This window comes from Diabrotica virgifera, chromosome 9, assembly GCF_917563875.1.
Source record: "Diabrotica virgifera virgifera chromosome 9, PGI_DIABVI_V3a".
Lineage (NCBI taxonomy): Eukaryota > Metazoa > Arthropoda > Insecta > Coleoptera > Chrysomelidae > Diabrotica > Diabrotica virgifera.
The window spans coordinates 196,718,482-196,741,866 of record NC_065451.1 but is presented as its reverse complement, the minus strand read 5'-3'; the positions used below and the strand labels follow the sequence as shown (position 1 = coordinate 196,741,866).

General features: G+C 31.5%; 1 protein-coding gene across 4 annotated transcripts in view; it reads left to right on the top strand.

Moving 5' to 3' along the window:
* LOC126891999 (transient receptor potential cation channel subfamily A member 1) overlaps window positions 1-23,385 on the top strand; it is a 313,637-nt gene that overhangs the window by 85,883 nt on the left and 204,369 nt on the right. Inside the window, exon 1 of one of the 4 annotated variants that reach the window (XM_050661385.1) lies at window positions 11,081-11,159. The exons of the other annotated variants lie outside the window; for them this stretch is intronic. The gene's annotated coding sequence lies outside the window, so the exon portion shown is untranslated. Of the gene's footprint in view, window positions 1-11,080; window positions 11,160-23,385 lie in introns of those variants that run through there. 4 annotated transcript variants of the gene reach the window in all.

Genomic DNA, 23,385 nt, shown 5'->3' with positions numbered 1-23,385 from the left:
TTTCTCACTTTACAAAACCAATATTATACTATAGTATCGATGACAACACATTCAGTTTTAATCTTTTTTTTTTTTTGTTGAACATTTCCACTTTCACTATACCACTTTTTTACTTTTTTAAATCGGCCTTTTTCTTTAAAATATTACTAACTTGAGTTGTTCGGAAATGTCTTCCTATTACCCATATATAAAATGTTCGGTGACCTAAAAACTGAGAGATGTCCGTTAACAGAAGATTTACTGTATGTATATTATTTTACCGTAAGAATGTTAAATTTAAAACTCCAGAAACAATCTTTGGTCTTATAATTTTTATGTTTTTTTTAATAGATAAAACTTTTATGTGTTTATTTATATACCTTGCAGCTATGTCAATGTCAAATACTCCAATGAGTACTGGTTAATGTCAAGACCAAAACATGTTTATGATAAAAGTTCGATTGCATTTGCAATTGAAATGACCACAACGCAGAATATCAAACATGTTTGTGAATGGTTATTTCATACAATATTCCGTAAAGGACACAGTATCCTAATTGAAATAGATCGCCAGAAGTTTTATCTAATTTTAAGTTTACGAGAATAAAAATATTGCTGTTTTTCTGCAGCAATAGATAGAAATAAATATTTTGTATCAAGCAGAATAGAGAAATGAATTAATAATTAGCGCTAAAATAACATATTGCTTACTGTATATCATATTTCCTACTACAAATGCAAAATAATTTATTTATTGTTAAATGCAACAAACCGTTAAGACATATAGTACAGTATAGTTGATCCAAAAGATGGCATAACTCAGACATCCAAAGTGAAAGTTATCCTTTAACACCAAATTATTCTATATGGTCCACACAATGTCCAGAAAAAAGTCACACCATTTTGAGCGTCGGGTTTGGGGGGGAGAGGGGGAGAAATCGGTAAATTCGTAGTTTTTTAAGTTTTTCGCCAATATTTCTAAAACTATGCGGTTTAGCATGAACAACCTTCTATACAAAATTGTTCTACATTAAATTTGAAATAAAAAAGGCCCGATGCATAATCTTTCTAAAATGAATGGTTCCAAAGTTACGGAGGTAGTATAGTATAACTGGTCCAAAAAAAGGCCTAACCCAAACTTCCAAAGTAAAAGTTTTCCTCTAACACCAAAATGTTCTATATGGTCCACATATTGTTCAGTAAAAAGTTACACCATTTTGAGCGTCCGGTTTGGGAGGGAGATGGGAGAGAAGCCGGTAAATTAGTAGTTTTTTTACGTTTTTCGTCAATATTTTTAAAGCTATGCTTTAATGTAAACAATTTTATATACACAAATATTCTACATGACATTTAAAACAAAAAATGTTCTATACATAATTGTTATAACATCAACGGTTCCAGAGTTACGGAGGGTGGAAAATCGAGGTTTTCGATACTTTTTATATTTTTTGGGCAATATTTATGATATAACTATTCCAAAAACCCAGACATCCAAAGTGAAAGTTATCCTCCAACACCAAATTGTTCTATATGGTCCACATAATGTTCAGAAAAAAGTCACACCATTTCGAGCGTCGGGTTTGGCGGGGAGAGGGGGGAGAAATCGGTAAATATAAAAAGTATCGAAAACCTCCACTTTTCACCCTCCGTAACTCTGGAACCGTTGATTTTATAACAATTATGTATAGAACCTTTCTTGTTTTAAATTTTATGTAGAATACTTTTCTATAGAATATTCCTTATGCTAAACCATAGTTTTAGAAATATTGACGAAAAACGTAAAAAAAACTACTAATTTACCGACTTCTCCCCCATCTCCCCCCCAAACCGGACGCTCAAAATGGTGTGACTTTTTACTGAACAATATGTGGACCATATAGAACAATTTAGTGTTGAAGGAAAACTTTTACTTTGGATGTCTGGGTTAGGCCTTTTTTTGGACCAATTATACTATACTACCTCCGTAACTTTGGAACCGTTCATTTTAGAAGCGTTATGCATAGGGCCTTTTTTATTTCAAATTTAATGTAGAACAATTTTGTGTAGAAGGTTGTTCATGCTAAACCGCTTAGTTTTAGAAATATTGACGAAAACGTAAAAAACTACGAATTTGCAGATTTCTCCCCCCTCTCCCCCCCAAACCCGACGCTCAAAATGGTGTGACTTTTTTCTGAACATTATGTGGACCATTTAGAACAATTTGGTGTTGGAGGATAACTTTCACTTTGGATGTCTGGGTTTGAGTCTAACTATACCATACTAATAGGTCATTTTTATAAAACACAACCCTAAGATTAACTAATTACAATTATTTTAAACAAAACTCAAACTTAAGTTTGAACCTGATGAACAATATTATGAACAATAGAAGTGAATTCCATTCACTTCTCTTTTGTGCTTTTCTTTTCCAGTCCCTTAACTTTATGTGTCTATAGGAGTGGCGAAAATCTAGCGGTTATAACCCAATAGGACCGGTTTTTTTACTACAAAATAATCAGTATTCTCGGTTGTTTTTTTGTCCAGATTATAACCTCTTTTTTTGTTATAAAGTAATAACAGGTGAAAACCTATGGAAAAATAATGAATTCTGAGAAAAAATAAGGAAATTTTTTACATATTTCGAGGTCCATATACATATATTAATCCACTCTCATATACAGTATGTCCCTGTAAGTTGTATCCATATGGAAAAATTTTTATTATTAATTTTTGCGAAAAAAAGTTATTCTTTATAAAAAGTTCTGCATGGTTCAAAACCCAAGATTCAACCATCAGATATCAAATTTTATGAACGTTATACTATACGAGGTATGTCAAAATGTTTGAATTTCACTCAAGAGTTAAGTAGTTTTATTTTTCACAATATTGAAAATTTCTATTATGAAAAGTTGTTTGGAATTAAAAACTATATTCTTATATGCAATTACATCCTTCTAATTGAAAAAAAAAATTTTTGAAAAATTATGGATAACTGACATTATTTTCAGTTATTTCAATCCTGATAACTCTTTTATTATTAATTTTACGAAAAAAAGTGATTGTTAGTAAAAAGTTCTGGATGGTCTAAAACCTAAAATACAACCATCTTATATCAAATTTTATCAATTTTATACGAGGTATGCCAAAAAAGACAAATTTAGATCAAAAGTAAAGTACCTTTATAGTTCAGAACTAATCAGTACAAAATAATCAGTATTCTCGGTTGTTTTTTTGTCCAGATTATAACCTCTTTTTTTGTTATAAAGTAATAACAGGTGAAAACCTATGGAAAAATAATGAATTCTGAGAAAAAATGAGGAAATTTTTTACATATTTCGAGGTCCATATACATATATTAATCCACTCTCATATACAGTTTGTCGCTGTAAGTTTTATCCATATGGAAAATTTTTTATTATTAATTTTTGCGAAAAAAATTTATTCTTTATAAAAAGTTCTGCATGGATCAAAACCCAAGATTCAACCATCAGATATCAAATTTTATGAACGTTATACTATACGAGGTATGTCAAAATGTTTGAATTTCACTCAAGAGTTAAGTAGTTTTATTTTTCACAATATTGAAAATTTCTATTATGAAAAGTTGTTTGGAATTAAAAACAATATTCTTATATGCAATTACATCCTTCTAATTGAAAAAAAATTTTTTTGAAAAATTATGGAAAACTGACATTATTTTCAGTTACAGTTGAGTCCGCGAGTCTTTACCCGTGCGTCATTAATACCTGACGCGATAAAACACATACTTTTTATCTAGCATCATTCTCTTCCACGCATGAAACTCATGACAAACCAGCTGACGTTTGTTATTAAGTAAAAACCCATGTTATTTTTATATACCATCTAGACTCAGTGCATTGAAAAGAGATAGGTATAAAAAAAGGCGATTCGGTGTGTTATCATATTTTAAACACAATTTGTTTGACGTTTCTGCTTTGTTTAATTTTGTGGCTGTCAGTCAGTTGAATTTTTTGCGGTTTTTGCCAAAATTTGCCATTTGAAGTTTCTTTATATTACACAAACAGTTGTTTTCACAACTAATTTTATATTGGGCTTTGAAACTTTAAGGTAAATAATTATATTTTGGCAATTAATATGTAAAACATACAAAGCTAACGTCATTCACACAGTAAAGAAATGACTGTGTTTAGATTTCCGTCAAAGTGAATAAAATAACAAAAATAAAATATGTTATTGAATTTTTTTATAAATTGTTTATTTATTTATTAATCAATAATAATAAAATAATTTATTAAGCTACTTCAAATGTAGCTGTAATTCTGCACAAAAATTTTGAAGCATAACTTACATTTGACATTCTATATATTTGATAACGTCAAATTTTATAATAAAACCCGTAATCGGAACAGTAGCCACTTTCTGTCAGTTGTTGTTGCGTGAAATAGATTTCCGACTTATTTCGTATGCTTTAAATGATGACGCACGGGTAAAGTCTCGCGGACTCAACTGTATTTCAATTCTGATATTATTCTGATATTGTCCTTTTCATGATCATTTTTCAGTGCGTCACAAATGATAGGAAAAAGGGTAAGTCCGTGATAATACACATTTATGACATTTATTCTAACATGACATTTTAGTTAAATCTGACAGTTGTCACATTTTATTTTCAATTTAGAATAAAAACAAATCAAATGTGTTTCTTGCATTTATAAAATGGTATTTTCTTTGATTTGTATAGTCTTAAAAAATATACAGATTATATTTGTAATATTATTATCTAACTAAAAAAAATTATTTGTTTTAATTATGGTGCCATCTATCGACAACTAGAATAATCACAGAACTAGAAGTAATCACCGACGTGCCTTTTTTTCTGTCATATACAATTGAATACGTTAGAAAGAAATCGAAAAACTGTGACGCACTGAAAGATGATCATGAGAAAAAGAATATTCTCTTTTATTATTAATTTTACGAAAAAAAGTGATTGTTAATAAAAAGTTCTGGATGGTCTAAAACCTAAAATACAACCATATTATATCAAATTTTAGCAATTTTATACGAGGTATGCCAAAAAAGACAAATTTTGATCAAAAGTAAAGTACCTTTATAGTTCAGAATATTTCAATTAGAAGGATGTAATTACATACTAAAACATAGTTTTTAATTCTAAATAACTTTTCATAATAACAATTTTCGATATTGTGAAAAATAAACTCATTTTACTCTTGAGCTGAAGTTGATAAAATTTGACATAAGATGGTTGGATTTTAGCTTTTAGACCATGCAGAACTTTTTATTAAGAATCACTTGTTTTCGTAAAATTAATAAGAAAAGAGTTATCTGAATTGAAATAGCTGAAAATAATGTTAATAATTTTTCAAATTTTTTTTTTTCAATTAGAAGGATGTAATTGCATAGTAGAATATAGTTTTTACTCACAATTGGTTAGTAATTTATTGATTTCTAACCTTTGAGGTAATCAGGAAGCGACTTATTACTTACTTTACTTTCCCAGCTAGCCGGGAAAGTACTGTCCCGGCTAGCATCTGTCACTTTTCTACCTGCAAATGTCAATGTCATTTTTGATTAAAAGATGGTTTAGAAAGAATAGAATCCACTCAACATTTATTTAATTAAGAAACAACAACAACAAGAACAAAAAGAAAGCTATTTGGAATTATAAATATTAATAGTTACATTGGAATTATGATTACTATTAACGGTTAAAGTAAGACCGTGTTGCTCAAAATTATGAGTTTCAGAAATAAATGATAACGCCGACGTTTCTGGATTTTCTACATGAGACAACATATTAGCAATTTTTATTTGTCCATGTAATGAATTCTCCACATATCCCTCTGCTACGGTGTTGGATTTCCAACCCCCCAACTTTTTCAACTGTAGGATGTCTCCACCTGTATCTGCTAATAATGTTGCTGAAGTACGTCTAAAACAATGTCCTGTAAACCTGTTAACATTTTCAAACTTTAAATAAGTTGCTATCTTTTTGGGAAAACTTCCTATAGCATTATGCCCAAAAGGCTGTCGTGTAATTTTACCAAATCTTATTTGTAAAAAAAATCTATCAGAGTCAATGTTATTACGAAGGTCACAGTATTGCTTTATTATTTTTATCCATTCCGATTTTGTAATTACAAATGTACGGGAAGAGTAGGTTTTTGTGACAGGAATCACTATTATAATTCGATTTTCTAAAATATCCAGGTCACTTATTTTCATTTTTAATAGTTCATCGCACCTACAGGCTCCGGAAATGTCAATAATTAAAGCAACCTAAAAAAATTTAATATAACATATATTTAATATGCACTAAATAAATTAAAATTACCTTTTGAGGAAGATATTCTATCGGGGCATTGTTTAAAAATGTATCGATGTCTGCTTCAGAAAAAACACTTGACTTTTTAGCTTGATATCCCACATTCTGCCTTTTCAAAAATGCCCGCAATTTTGCGTATTTACTAATATCAACATTATGCATAAAGTTTAACACTGCTCGCAACATCGAATATCTTGACCATAATGTGGAGGCTTTACTTTGTTTGCTCATTTCACAAAAATAAGCAAGAAGTACCGTCTCAGAGGTATGCTGCACACCTTTAGCCATGCACCATTTACTGTATAGTTCATAAGTGTTTTCATACCTCTCCCTGCTTTTTTCAGGAATTATTCCTTCAGTAGCTCTCTCTGCAGCTACCCGCAGTTCTAGTGGCGTACATTCAAATTCACTATCAGACATTTTTGTAAAATAAACACAATTTGATTATATGTACAATTAATGGCGTCGTGTATCGCCTAAATGTCAGATTCAACAAACTTGTTTTGTTACCTAGCAACGATCTCACAGGTTACTTAAAATAATTCATCTTATCACATAATGAAAATGGATACAGATATTTGAAACGAAATTATTATTGGTAGATTATGAGTATTAGAAATCCATAAACTACTAACCGATTGTGAGTAAAATAGTATACAAACCTCGCGGGAACTCATTCTAGCCTCGCGTCTGTAGTTTGCCTCTCGGCCTTGCCGCTCGGGTGAAATAGAGTACTTTCCCGCTAGGTATGTAATATACTATTAATTCCAAACAACTTTTCATAATAGCAATATTCAATATGGTGAAAAATAAAGCTACTTTACTCTTTAGTGAAATTCAAACTTTTTGACATACCTCGTAAAATATTCAAAAATTTTGATATTGGAGGGTGAATTCTTAGGTTTTGGACCATGCAGAGCTTTTTATGAAGAATAAATTTTTTTTCGTAAAAGTAATAATAAAAAAGTTTTCCATATGGATACAATTTACAGGGACATACTGTATATTTACAGAGACACGTCCATAAGCGGATATAAAAGCATTTATAAAGTAGACAGCTAGTACATTTACCTGTTATTCTTCAAACCTAGTATTGATTGGATAATAAACAAGAATGTAACTAGTAGAGATCGACTGTCTTTTAATCAGTGTACCAAAATTGTGTATTACTGTAAATATAGAGCACAAAGTTCAGGATAATTAGTAAGGAAAAGACAACAGAATGTAAAATTACGTCAACCAAACTTTACTAGAAAGACTAGATGAACTACAGCTTAGTGATGTTGATTATAGTTACTTTCAAGTATTCGTTGCAAATGGTTACTTTTGTATAAAGTAATCATTTACAGTATTCGTTACTTTGATTACTATGATTACTTTTGTATTTGAGTACCGGTAATCATATCGAGAATCGTGTTTCTCAGTATTTCGTATAAGATCCGATATAACAACGACCTTCACCGATCTATTTATTGGATAGAAATTAAATGAGATGTAATATATTATGTTAAAAATTAATAAAAATAAGGGGTGTCCGACATAATTTTGTCCAGACTAACTAATAATTAAAAATGAATTTATTTTATAAATTCTACTAATTTTTTTGGCCCGCGCAGATATTATTTTAGATTTTTGGATCATAACAATAAAATACACATAGACCAAGGCATTTAGGAAAAAATGATTGATATATAGGAAAATAGTGAAACAGGAAAAAGTTTTCAATAGAAAAATGGCCGAAAATGCATAATTGCAGTATAAAATGCCTGATGGCTATCGAAGAACCGTCTATGACCAACATATCTTTCTTATCGAAGATGTTCAATATCAACCCGTAAAAACATAATATTACACACTTGCCGTAGATAAAATAGAGTATGCAGCTCACAATACTTCAGTAATTTTCATACAAATGATAGGCATATACAGAATAATAGTGGTGCGCGTTCAATGGAGACCTATGTATAGTAGTGATCGTTCATATAAGATCCCTGTTGAGCACTGATCGTTCAGCTGATATCTTTATCGAGTAAGATACGTTTTTATTGTTTGGCCATACTGTAAGACTGGTTCATGCTCATTAATTAAATCACAAAAAGAATATTGTATATTGCCTTTTAATATTATAGTGGATGTTTGTTGGTTTGGTCATACTGTAAGAATTCGCTGGTTAATACCCATAATTACATAGGAATATTGTAGGTCATCTGTGTGTATCTGTGTGAGAGACGAGAGCCTTGTAGGTACCTATACTTAGACACGTTCGGTGGTTTGGTCATAATGTGAGGATGACCTGCGGTATGATGTGTTTGATTTTTCATCTATTCGCAATAAGTTTTCAAGCGATATCTTGCATGTACATTGAGCTGCTTAGAAGATATCCCTTTGTCCTGTTATCAGTGGCGGATCCAGAAATTTTGTTTGGGAGGGGTCATGGGTCTTGAGGGTGATTTAATTACCTATCTCTGATTCAAGGTCACTTAGTCTTACCAACCCTAGGATACGTGGGTTTACAATTATGGGGGGGGGGCTCATGACCCCCGTGACACCCCCCTTGGATCCGCCAGTGCCTGTTATAGCAGCTGCTCCTTCTGCATATACAGTAATACCTATGTGTAGGTACCTACATGCTTTTGTGTTTTGTATAAATGTACCTATTTACGAATGTTTCTTCTAAAATTTAGGAATATATTAATTTTATAATACATTTAAGTATGTAGTAATTTTCTTTACAATTTTTACCTATCTATTTGTTTTTTTTTATACCTTATATTACCAGTGTCTAGCAAGCGTTTGCGTGGGTTCGCGGAATGTGTATCTAGTTACTGTCGTGTTAGTACTTGGTTCAATTCCCTCCTAAGGAAAAATTTTTTGTTTAATATTAATGGTTATTGACATACTTAGACTATTATAATGACTTAAAATATGATTAAAAATAATTAAAATAATTAATCGGAGTTGTGGCCCACTAACGTCACCCGACAAGCTCCCCAATGACGTCACCCAACAAGTCCCGACAAGTTACCCCACTGACGTCACCCGACAAGTCCCGACAAGTTACTCCACTGACGTCACCCACGCCGGAGTCACGCGGTCTGCTGTAGTCACGCGCGATGTTGTATCGCTAGGGTTCAAAGGTCAAAGTGTCCTGAAGTGTCTACTCTTCTACTTATCGCAGCCCCGAGGCAACCGGCAAGATCTTAACTTGTCGATAACTCTCTCCTGAACTAAACTTGAAGACGGCTCAGATGGAACTCCTTAACAGAACTCCCTAACAGAACTGACCAACTCCGATCTCCTCAAACTACCATCTCTCAAAATCAACGCTCTCTCAGAATCAGAAGTCTTCACTCCCATCAAGAACTCAATAACTAATTACAGATTCAAAACACTCAATAAATTTAATCTTTGCCAATAAGAAGTTGCTTGACATACTTTTAGCCACACCTTCTGAACTCATAAATCTTCTTCTTGAGGAATCCAAATTATAAAACGACATCAGCCAAAGCTTCGCGTTTCCCACAGAAAATTGCTAAATTAACAAATTCAACACGTGTGCTCTCTGAGCTATTATCGCCAAACACTTATGAGTTAACATAAACACTTCCCACAGCTTGAAAGTCGGTACGACAGTAATCAGAGTCTAATGGGTACTATCTATCAACAAAACTTCAGACTTCAGTCTGGAAAAACCATTAAAATTCTTTGATGGCAAAAGATAACGTACACAAAACAATCTCGGATGATCCAATTCACCGCTAAAAATCCTAAGAAATGTACGATCAACAAAAACACACATCATGCGAGGAAATAATATTTTATCGACTCGATCACTGTGAGAACGAACACAACTCACAAATCCAATGCCACGCAATAACGCGGTCCCAACGATCATGATATACAGAGTGTAACGATAATGTTACAAATGTAAACTGGATCGGAATTTCAAATAACTTTGGTACCGTTATAATCCTTGCCTGGGGAATAGCCCGATACTCCTCTACGAGAGCCATAACTGAACCAAATTTTCTGAAGGCCTAGGACAGCGGCGAATAGCTTTTTCTAATTCATCCCATAAATGCTCAATATGATTGAGATCTGGGCTGCTTGCGGACCATTCTAATCTTATCAATCCAACCTGTATTTTATGAGTCAATCAGTGTTTTTATTTACAAAAAACGGTACAGCTCTTACAACAAAAGAGATATTCGGATAATTCAAAAAACAAAATTTAGTGATGCCTCTGGGATAGTATCACAGGACTTTGAAACAAAATCTGCTCTTCCATTTTTCCACAGAGTTCTTTAAAGTTAGGAGAAAATACAATGCTTCCATTTACCCTTGTATAATGCCATACAAGCAAAAATTTTTTGTTACCGGAATAATACCAAACGATATCAATACATATACCTACAAACTGATGCAAGAATCTTGAAAATCGGAGCAGAAATAATAAAGTTATAAATTGTCAAACTTAATCAAAAATTTTGGGTGGCGGAATTTTGTGCCGGTGAATGTATTATATTTTGTATTATCTCCTTTAACATAATTAATATGGGGTAGGTAAACGTATACTATTCTGTTAATTGAACTAATTGGGTCAAAATCTCAAAAAATATTTACTTACGACCATTGGACAACAACAGTTGCCGCTACCAATAACAAAAAGGCACAATAAACATTTTGGCCAAAAGTTCGCAGATTCGGCGTGCTAGATGCGGCAGGTACACACGGCCAACTATGATCTGTAACCTCCGCTTTTCAGTTGTTATCGTGACGGCCGAGCTTCAGTGCGAATAACTTAACAATAAGTGAATTTAATTTTAAAGTTCTAAACGTCTATTGACGTAAACTTAGACCAGTGTATTTTTGGGTAAAACTTTAATTAAGTTTGATTCTTTGACGAATATTATTTGTATGAGTTTAAAAATAATAATTGTAGCCTTTGTTAGAATGTTTTTATAAAATTTCTATAAAACAAAAGAGATAATAACAATTTTTTTTATTTTGAAATATAAAAAGATGTCTTGACTGCTATTGATGATTGAATAACTTGAAGTTAATTTAATTTTTAAATTTAAAACTTCTATTGACGTAAACTTCAACCGGTATCGGTATCATTTTGGGTAAAATTTTAAATAAATTTCATTTCTTTGGCGAATAATATTTCTATGAGTATTAATGTAATAATTGTAGTCTTCGTTTGTTTTGATATAATGGATTTTTTTTCAAAATGTCATTAAAATACACAAAATGATCAAAGAAATTATATTTGCTTAAAATATAGGTTTTATTTTTTATATAATAGTTATTTATGATATAAGTGTTAAAAGTACACGTTTAAGGCACGCATGTGAAAGTTTTGGCAATTCACATGAGTGTCTTAAAAATGTACTTTTTAACACGCATATCATACAATATTTTTTCTACAAACGTAAATACAGGACAATATCTACAAAAACTTTTACTTGAACTTGACTGACATTCCATTTTTATATTATTTCGACATTACATCAAAATTGCCTATACGGTCAATACGAACTGCAGTGCCTTAAAAATATTTTAAAGCACTAGTGCCTTAAAGTAGCATTTTAACGCTCGTATGGAGTGCTAAAAATTGCATTGTTAACATGGTTGTAGAAAAATATTATATATTACTTAATTATATAAATATTATCTAAAAGTCTTTTCTAAGTGTAATATTTTTTTGTTTTGTGCTATTTAGGTGTCTTTTTCATAAAAAAACTTGCATTTGCCACATGTGAAACGAAATGGGGTTATATTATACCACCTTTTTATATACCTGGTCTTTTCTGGGTGTCATATTGTTTGTTTTGTGTTATGTAGGTTTTTTTTTATAAAAGAACTGCATACGCTGCAACAAGTAAAATGAAAATTGTTGAAAGCAAACCAATATTTACTTAAACTTATGTGAATCTGTAAATCAGAGTAAACCAAGCACGCATATGATCATTCTTCTTCTTCATGTGTCGTATTCGTTTCTAAGTTTAGTTATCATCAGTGTTATTTGGCCCCTTTACAGGGTGAGTCATGAGGAACTGTACATACTCCTACCTCGTATGGAGGCCCCTATGAGGAATAACAAATGACCATTAAAAAGTGTCTACTCCTATTGTTTAATAATATACAATCGTTAATTTTTACAGAAAATTGTATTCGTCATAATTTTTGAACGGTAAGATCGATGTGTCTCTTATTTTGGTCAATCGTTACACTGTTACCACCCAATCAACTGATTTATTCAAACTAGAAAAAAAGCAGGTCCGGCTTTAAAAAATTAGTTCGTTTTGGTCTTAGAAAAAATTGCACCCTGTATACGGTTTTTGAAAACTCTAATAAGAATTTTACAAATTAGACAAATGGGCAATTCAAATGGAATATTTATTTTTCCCCCACACAATTACTTAATGTTTTATAAAAAAATCAAATTTGACTATGAATTAAAAGTTTGGTGAAGTGAACCGTAGATTTTAAAAAATAAACTTTTATTTAAAAAATTAATTTTTATTAACAAATATTTAATTTATAAGTTACCACCCAATCAACTGATTTATTAAAACTAGAAAAAAATAAACGGATTTATTTACATGTTTAAGTAAAAAGAATATCTACAGTAGGAAAAATGAAAGAATACACATGAACGAACATATAAAACACGCTGTATTTTCCTGTCACCGTGTCACACAAAAAATTGGCCAGAGCAAGTACATGTAACAATAATTATTACATGTACTTGCGCTGGGCAATTTTCTTTGTGACACGATGACAGGAAAATACAGCGTGTTTTATATGCTCGTTCATGGGTATTCTTTCATTTTTCCGACTGTATGTGTGTACAACAATTGTATAATATACATACATAAAAGAAATCACGAAGCAAATAAAACAATAAAACAAATTTTTGTTTGAGATTTATAGCAGATTTTCAAAATGAAATCCACCTTTGTCGGACCATCAACTGTCTAATAGACCTCCTGAAAGTTAAGGGATCATTTCTAATAATGTTACAAGAATCAATAATTTTATCAATTACTAAGTTATTGTCGCGTATTGATATGTTTTCGATAAACCATTTCTTTTAATCGACCTCATAGGAAATAGTCCACAGGGTTAAAATCAGGTGATCTAGGTGGTCATGCATGAGGCCCTCCGCGTCCTATCCACCTATTTCCATAAGTTACATGAAGATGTTGACGAAAAGCAACTAAGAAATGTGGTGATGCCCATCGTGCATAAAGTACATACCTCGGGCGGCTACATTGGCAAGTAGATTCGGCAAAATATTTTATAAAATATGATATTCAAAAAAATACAAATAGTGTAAGAAACACAAATAAATAATAACGATGGCGAACAAAAAGTCAAATTATGTACTCAAACAACGAAAATGTAAAATTATCAGTAGTAATTGCACAAGAGCTCTGAAATTATTGAATTTTTCCCGAGTGACACTTTGACAGTTTTAATTTCACGAGCAGAAGGCGAGTGAAATTATGTCAAGGTGTCACGAGAGCAAAAACTCTATATTAATTTCAGAGATCGAGTACAATTTATTGCGATTATTTCATGAATAAAACTGTTCAAAACCAAAATTTTATTGTAATTTATTTATGTAAGTACAAATTAGTACACAGTTTTTATAAATATTTGACGATTGAAAGTCATCGCTTTTATAATTTTTAAAACATTAATTGTCATTAATGTCACTGAATGTATTTTTTCGTAGCAACGAAGGGCATCTGACGTAATATACTTAACGACGGGATATTATCAAAAATTATCACCTTAATTTGCATTTCTGTAGCTTTCTATTGGTCAGAATCTCCTATGAATGAAATAATCAGTAGTAATTGCACAAGAGCTCTAAAATTATTGAATTTTTCCCGAGTGAAACTTTGACAGTTTTAATTTCACGAGCCGAAGGTGAGTGAAATTATGTCACGAGAGCAAAGAGAGATTAAGTGTCACGAGAGCAAAAATTCTATATTAATTTCAGAGGTCGAGTGCAATTTGTTGCGATTATTTCATGAATAAAACTGTTCAAAACCAAAATTTTATTGTAATTTATTTATGTAAGTACCATTAAACACACAGTTTTTATAAATATTTGACGATTGAAAGTCATCACTTTTATAATTTTTAAAACATTAATTGTCATTAATGTCACTGAATGTATTTTTTCGTAGCAACGAAGGGCATCTGACGTAATATACCTAACGACGGGAGATTATAAAAAATTATCGATTTAATTCAGATTTCTGTAGCTTTCTATTGGTCAGAATCTCCTATGAATGATATAATCATTTTTATACACATACATAGTATTAATACATGGTGAGAAGGTAGTGATGCAAAAAACGACGGGGAAAATATTTCTTTTTGTTTTTGTTTAATTTAAGTTTATTAGTTTATCTCCTTTTTGAGAAACAAATATTATACAGGATGACGTTTTAGTATTATTCAAAACAACTGTTCCTTTTGAAATTCTGGAAATTGGCTAAAACGGTTGTATTATTTAAAGCGTAAGCACGAGAAGCGGTGGTATTATTCCTTATAAATTAAATATTTGTTAAAAAAATAATTTTTGTAATAAAAGTTAATTTTTTTAAATCTATGGTTCACTTCACCAAACTTTTAATTCATAGTCAAATTTGATTTTTTTTATAAAAAGTTAAGTAATCGTGTGGGGAACAAATAGATATGCCATTTTAATTGCCTATTTGTCTAATTTGTAAAATTCTTATTAGAGTTTTCAAAAACCGTATACAGGGTGAAATTTTTTCTAAGACCAAAACGAACTAATTTTCTAAAGCCGGACCTGATTTTTTTCTAGTTTGGATAAATCAGTTGATTGGGTGGTAACTTATACATTAAATATTTATTAAAAAAATTAATTTTTGTAATATAAGTTAATTTTTTTAAATCTATGGTTCAGTTCACCAAACTTTTAATTCATAGTCAAATTTGATTTTTTTTAGAAAAAATAAGTAATCCTGTGGGGAAAAACATAAATATGCCATTTTAATTGCCTCTTTGTCTAATTTGTAAAATGCTTATTAGCGTTTTCAAAAACCGTATACAGGGTGAAATTTTTTCTAAGACCAAAACGAACTAATTTTTTAAAGCCCGACCTGATTTTTTTTTAGTTTGAATAAATCAGTTGATTGGGTGGTAATAGTGTAACGATTGACCAAAATAAGAGACACATCGATCTTACCGTTCAAAAATAATGACGATTACAAATTTCTGTCAAAATGCGAAACTCGCCCTGTATATTATTAAACAATGGGAGCAGACACTTTTTGATGGTCATTTGTTATTCCCCATAGGGGCCTCCATACGAGGTAAGAGTATGTACAGTTCCTCATGACTCACCCTGTATACAGCTGCACAGAACAGTAGACTAAACAAGCAAAAATTCCAAAACCATTATCTTGAATGTAGCACCACATACATCTTTTGTCTCCTTGTATTTCTTTTTCCTACAATTCTTCCCTGGATTATTCGATATCCGATTACAATTCGTAAAATTTGATATTTATCTCCCAGCATAACATGTCCTAAATATTGGAGTTTTCGACTTTTGATAGACTTTTTTCTTTCTTACTCTTCTGAATTCTTCTGCATTTGGCTTAAATCTGGATAGGGGCTTCTCACTTTCTCAATTGTTATTGTAATTTCCTTGGTGTTATCGTTATTTTCATTCATATATGTTTCCGGATAGTTATATATCTCAAGTTTTTCAACCTGCTCATTGTTAATTTGGAAGATGACTTTATTTAATGTTCTGAAGCTATTTCCTTGTGGCATTTTTGTAATTAACTATTCTAAATGGAAATATGCCACAATTTAACTAAACAATAATTTTATTAACGTTTCGACGTCCAAATGGGACGTCGTTGTCTAAATACAAAATATTAATAAATTGAACAAAAATGTTGTTGCTTAGTAAAAAATTCTTCTAATAATTTATTTAATCTGACTCATTTATATCGCCAATTCAGACATATATTATACATTTTAAAGTAGAAAACTTTAAAATGATATTGTAATATTTATGTGTTGCGTTCCTGGGACGACTGAAAATAATAATAAAAAATGGTGATGATGAATACATCATCTTGTCTGTTAGTCTGTTTGTTACCGTAAATTGTCATTAGGTACGTTACATGCAGACTGCGATAGTTAGTCTACTAGTATACAGACTACGAACAGTTAGTTACGATACAGACACAGTCCTTGTAGCGTATTTGGTATAGCATTCGGCCAGATATCGAGAGGCCTTGAGTTCGAATCCAGTGCAATCCTATACCTTTTTTTTTATTTTTTTTTTTTTGAAAGCGGTAAGCACAAAATTAGTTTGGTGTTTAAAAAAATTAAAACAAACTGTTTAAAGTATATTTATTTTTAAGAAATCATATAATAGAAGTATAACTTCTTACGTGCGTACACGCACAGTACACACACATTCTTTTATTTTGAGTATTGAACTCCATGAATTGAATTCAATTTAATTTTTTGGAGTATTTTGTGGAAAAATCAAGTAAAAATATAAAGATATTAAGTATCGATTTCAGAACTCCAAGAATTTTTTGGAGTATTAAGTCCATGATTTTTCCAAAAGTACTGAAAATAAATATAAGGTATGTGGTATTTTTGAAAAGGTAATTGAATGGCCTTTAAAATGAGGTATCACTCAACCCCCCTTTCCATAAAATATTGGGGGGTTGTGTTCGCTCTCGCTAGAGTGTTAATGCAATTTAGTTGAAAACTGATCTACAAAATGTCCCCCTAACAAATAAATTTGACGTGTTTTTGCATATTTTTAGATTTTCTCTAGGGATCAAATTTTAGAGGGTGGCAACTTTTCAAATTGACACACTGTACATTATGGCTCGGGGTCACAAAGTTTCCTGGCGTATTCCTGGCGTATAAGATCCGTCTTGTCGTTTTTTGAAGATATTCTTCTTTAGCGGCGAATCGATTGAGGGTAAAATTTGATTGATCCGCGCGCATGCGCACATCGACAGTATGGTATTAGTCGTTATACGGGCTCTGATTGGGTGTTGAAATTTTGAAATGATCTGTCAATAATTGTTCAATATGGAGGTTATCGGTAAACAAAAATATTGTATATTAGTTTTTATTGATGTGTGGACAGAAATAAAATCAAATTTATAATTATAGTGACTTTTTAAATAGTTTTGAAAAGCCGCAGGTACGTGATTCTAAATGTTTCAGTTGGAAATACCTAATAGTTTCAATATCTATCTATTTGGAAAATGTAAACAAAATAATGTAGTTATCTATTAGTAGGCAATGCTTTAATTTACATAATCTGATTACGAACAAACTTTCTACAAATCTTCATCTCATATATCGTTTTCTTACTCTATATTTTGTTGTATTTTATTTCGACAAAAACCAAACTAATAATTTTATTAAATTCATATAAATTTAAGGTGTAAACGTTTAGTTTGTGTATATTCCCACATGACGTATACGCGAATGTGGTGCAGTTTGAAATGCCGTCAACTTTCGTACGGCGCGGTTGACGTGAAGTGGGTTCAAGCCCAAAGCAAGTTGTTATTTTTTTATTTTTTTTTTATAGATTTTATGATTGTAAGTATATTATTATATAATTTTTGAAGATATTCTTCTTTTTTGAAAGTAGTAGATAAGAAAGTTAGTTTGATTTTTAACTAAAATAATTACAAATAACCTTTTAAGTATATTTACTTCGTTTAAATTACCTATTATATAATAGAAGAATATCTTCTTACGTGCGTACAAAGTACACACACATTCTTTTTTTTTATTTTCCGTTCGAGATGCACTTTAAGAATGCATTTTTGTATGCAGTTTTTCAATATTATATAATGGCTTCAGTTCACAAAGTTTCCTGGCGCATTCACGAATCGAATGCAAAAAGAATTATTAAGATCCGTCTTGTCGTTTTTTTTTCAGAGGTTCAGTGCTTTTATTGCTTCGACTACTATTCTTGTTAATAGCTTTTGCAAATCGTTTAGATTTTGTGCAATCATGATGGTGTCATCAGTATTATTAGTCAAAATTCCATTAAATTTTATACCAACTTTTCGTTTTCAATCGCCTTCTTAATAATGTGTTCTGATTATAGATTAAATAGAGTTGGCAATAAAAAACTACCTTGCTTGTTCCGCCTTTTATGTTTATTTCTTCTGTTGATCTTTCTTCAATTTGTACTGTCTCTCTTTGAAATTTTTATATAGGTGTTATGACATCTTTTTCTAAATATTTTACAGCTTTGTATGTGTATGGTACTTCATACTGAGTAAGTTTTAGCTATTAGGGCATATTATAATAGAGTTAAATTATACATTGTTAAATTATACAGTCATATGAGTTACAACATACTACTATGGGGAAATTCTATTGACAGCTGTAAAATTTTTGTAACTCAGAAAAAAAATATTCGAAAAATATTCGGGCTAAAATTTCGGGAAACTTGTAAACCAACGTTTATAAAATACAAAATCATGTCATTCTATAGTCTGTACATTTATCACACTCTTCTGTTTGTCAAAGAAAATTTCAATCAATTTGAAACTAATGCTCATTGACATGATTACCATACAAGAAATTCTAATAAGCTCCGAATACCCCAGTTTAAAACATCAAGATTAGAAAATAGTTTTAAATTTATGGGAATGAAATTTACAATAAACTTCCCGATGAAATGCAGGAGATTGCTAGTTTTAACAGTTTCAAAAATAAAATCAAAAATTTATTATTAGATAAATGCTACTATTCAGTCAAAGAATTCCTTGACAATAGCCTATAAACTATTTTAAACTCTTTTAAACTCTTTTATTTTTTATGTATAAATTGTTTTGTGTATGTCCAAATATGTTATTTTGTAATATATGTTATCACGTGTTAGATGTTAGGTTCCTAAATAAAATTTTGTAGCTGAACCATGTTAGCTTGTAACAGTTATATTACAGTTCTAGAATGTAAAATCATGTATATGACCTGACCTATACATTTGTAAAAATGTTTGAAAGGATCAATAAATATTTCTATTTCTATTTCTATTTCTATATGGGCCAAAATGTGGCTATTGCAACCAAATATTACTTAATAAAAAAATAATGTGTAAAAAGATGTATATACAGGGTGAGATTTTATTGCGAAATTGGTCGATCCGTCCATTATGGTACAGAATATCCAAAAGAGAAAAAATGTATGACATGACACTTCGTAATTTTCTTTTGTAGGTGACCCTTTATACGAATATGTGTCAATGATTTCTCTTAAACTTGATTTGAAAACTGGAGCATATTTTTTACCTTATTATGTAAAATTCATATTTATTTATTCCTTCTTTATAACCAGTGTGTTTATTTCATATCGATTTCGCAATAAAAATGGTCATAACTGGTTAAATACCCTGTATAGTACGTACTCATTCTAAAAATGCATATTGATAAGCGGGCTCCACACTCTCGGCGAAGTTACTTCGCCAAAGTTGACCGAAGTCCGAAGTACCCTCTCTACACACTCGATACCGACAAAGATCCTTTTGACTCGGACCGCTAGACCGACAGAGACTGGAAGTAGAACCAAGTGAGGCAAAGTTACACAATGTGGCCGTCTACACTCTTGTACTTGTTGAACCTCGATCGACTTCGGCGAGAGTGAAGTGCGGGCATAAGAATTGATGATATGAGAAGAATCTAAGAGTATATAGAGCGAAGCCATCTTCCAAGAAGCTTTAGGAGAGTGTAAGAATGGGATGATCATAAATAGTGAAATCCTTAATAATATAAGGCATGCCGATGACACTGTAGAGATGACACTAAGAGACATTCTTGAAAGAAAAGACATAGATAATAAAGATCTGCGAATAATTCTCAACTTATATTGGAATCAGAAAGCTAACATCAAAATAAAAAATGAGATATCAAAAGCAATAGAAATACGTAGAGGAGTACTACAGGGATGCATTTTGTCACCACTGCTATTTAATGTATATAGTGAAAGCATCTGCCAGGAAGCCCTTTTGGAAGCAAATGAAGGAATCGTAATCAATGGAGAGGTTGTAAATAATATTCGAGACGAGGATGACACTGTACTAGTTGCAAGAACAGTAGAAGAATTACAACGATTACTTACAAACATAAATATTGCTTGCAACAATTATGGCATAAACATTAATATCAAAAAAACCAAGTATATGGTCTTCAGTAAAATCATGACACAACCAACACATACTAGTATAAACGGCATTCAAATTGAAAAAGTATTAAGTTACAAATACTTGGGAACTTTAATAAACGAAACTGGAGATAAGACCAAAACAATGAAATAAAAGACGTATCGAAATTGCCAAGGCCACCTATATAAAAATGAGAAAATTCTTCTGCAACAGAGATATAAGCATCCCTCTACGATTAAGAATGCTAAGAGGCTACGTGTTTACTACGCTATTGTACGGTGTAGAGGCCTGTACTCTCAAACATAACGACATAAAAAATATTGAAAGTTTCGAGATGTGGTGCTACCGTCGAATGCTGAAGATAAGTTGGGTTAAAATAATCACAAACCTTGAATTAATACGAAGGATAGGAAGAGACCCAGAAATTTTGTTAACGATAAAACGAAGAAAACTCGAGTATTTGGGTCACCTGATGAGAGGTCATAAATACGCATTACTTCAAAATATAATGCAAGGAAAAATAGAAGGAAAACGGAATCCAGGCCATAGAAGAATGTCATGGTTGCGGAATTTGAGAGAGTGGTTTGGCTGCATCACTCAAAAACTTTTTAGGTCAGCTGTAAACAAGGTCAGGGTAGCGTTGATAATTTCCAATCTCCGATAGGAGTGGCACAAGAAGAAGAAGATGACACTGTCATATTACTAACTCTACAAAGACTGACAAACATACTGGAACTGCTGAACAAGTGTGCCATATATGATACATATTAAAATGAACTTAAAGAAAACAACATTCATGGTCATTACAAAACATCCAAAGGACAAAGATGCACTTCATATTAATAATATACATAAATAATGGACAGGGTAGACAAATACAAATATCGAGGAACATTAGTTAGTCAAATAAAAGCTATATAGAAATAGCAAGGACAAAATGGATCTGAGTCTTGAACATTGAAGCAATTAGAAATTAAGAAATTGGAAGCTTTGCCTTGGTGTTATCTAAGAGTGCTATGAACATCATGAATAAACAATATTGTAGTCCTTGATAGGGTTAAAAAAGGGAAGAAGTTATACAGACAATTAACCTAGTTTTAGTATACAGACCTAGTTTTATTCTGCTACGTTTGATTATGGAGCGCAAAATAAAAGATAAAAGAGACGCAGGAAGAATACGAACCTTCTGGTTACAAAATCTAAGGGAATGGTTTAGTCTCAGCTCTAACCAACTATTTAGAGCTGCTGTAAATAAAATAAGAATTGCCATATTGATATCCAACTTTCAGTAGAAGATGGAACGTGAATAAGAACATTATTTGAGAATATTATGTAAGCCTGGAGAAAATCATCGCCTGTATTTCCGCCAAATAACTATTTATTTAAACCATAATGGAATTATGTATTGACCAATGTCACACTAAAAACTCACTCTGAATTGAGTTATTAATTTATTTATGTATTCATTTACATGGCTTTTCTCCGAGAGATAAATTAAAAAAATAACCAAACAAGTAATTGCTATTAACCTTCATAAAAATTGATTACTATCTGACAAAAATTTGGAACACATAATACTTTTTCCTGGTAATTAATTAAAGGATCTAGGGAATAAGCCACATATTTAATCAGGTAATGTGATCTTTAATAAAGGGAACCGTCAGGTCAGAGTCTTAAGAGATTTATGATAGTAGTATCCGAATACATTTTCTTACTCGTATATGGTTAGTATAATATAAATCCCTTTGCAGTCATTATCTACGTCAGATTACAAAATTGTTGTTGCCAATTTACAAAAGAAATCCTGAATTTATTTTTAACCACTTATATCACGTAAGTATTGCAAAAGTGGATTATACAACAAAACAAATTAATCATCATCATCTTCATCAGTAGCTCGACAACCCTTTTTGTTGAATTTTTTCTTACAAACTGACGGTTTATTTGTTGCTCTAAAACCGGTTGAGATATGCAACTGAAATTTGGTAGGTTTTAAAAGGTATTTATTGAGCATTCTTTGACATACAATTAAGAATTTTATATTCATCATTGGCGTGCATACGGGATGTATCTAAAATATTTATACCCGTATGCACGCCAATGGCGAATATAAAATTCTTATTCGTTTGTCAAAAAATGCGCAATTACTACCTCTTAAAACCTACCAAATTTCATCTGCATATCTCCGGATTTAGAGTAACAAATAAACTGTCAGTTTGTAAGAAAAAATTCAACATCCCGTATCTCGGAAACGAAGCATTTATTGACATATCTTTATAAAGCAAACAGTCAGTGGCGGCTCGTCAGAGGAGGCAAGGGAGGCTCAGCCTCCCCATAAATTTTTTACACACTCTATACTGTTTTGTTTATCATGAATCGCGAAAACAACAATTACTCTCACTATTATACAACGTGTAAATTCCATATTATCACTAATTATCCATACGTACGGAGCATTAGCATTAGAACGCATGATCGCGTCTCAGTTTTATTACATATTATTGTAGGCAGGACCCTGGGTTATCCCGAGATGCACGAACGGAGCCGAGAAGCCCAGCATTCTCCGTTGCTAATGCTCCGTGCAGCGCAGCAGGCGTTTAAGGAGACCCAGTCTCCTAACAGTGGCATCTACGACGGCGCCATCACACGCTGCCCGGAGATATACCAAGGGAGGCAGAATAGCTTCTCAGCTCCGTTGGGTGGTTGGGTGCGTCTCGGGACAACGAATTTTAGGGTTCTGACTAAAAATAATGAAAAATCTAAAAGTGCGAATTTTGTTATGAAATTTGGTATGTGGGGTTATGATAATATTTGGAACAACTTGCTCAAATAACTTTTTCCGATATCTCTAACTCAAAGCAAAATATCGGTAATTTAT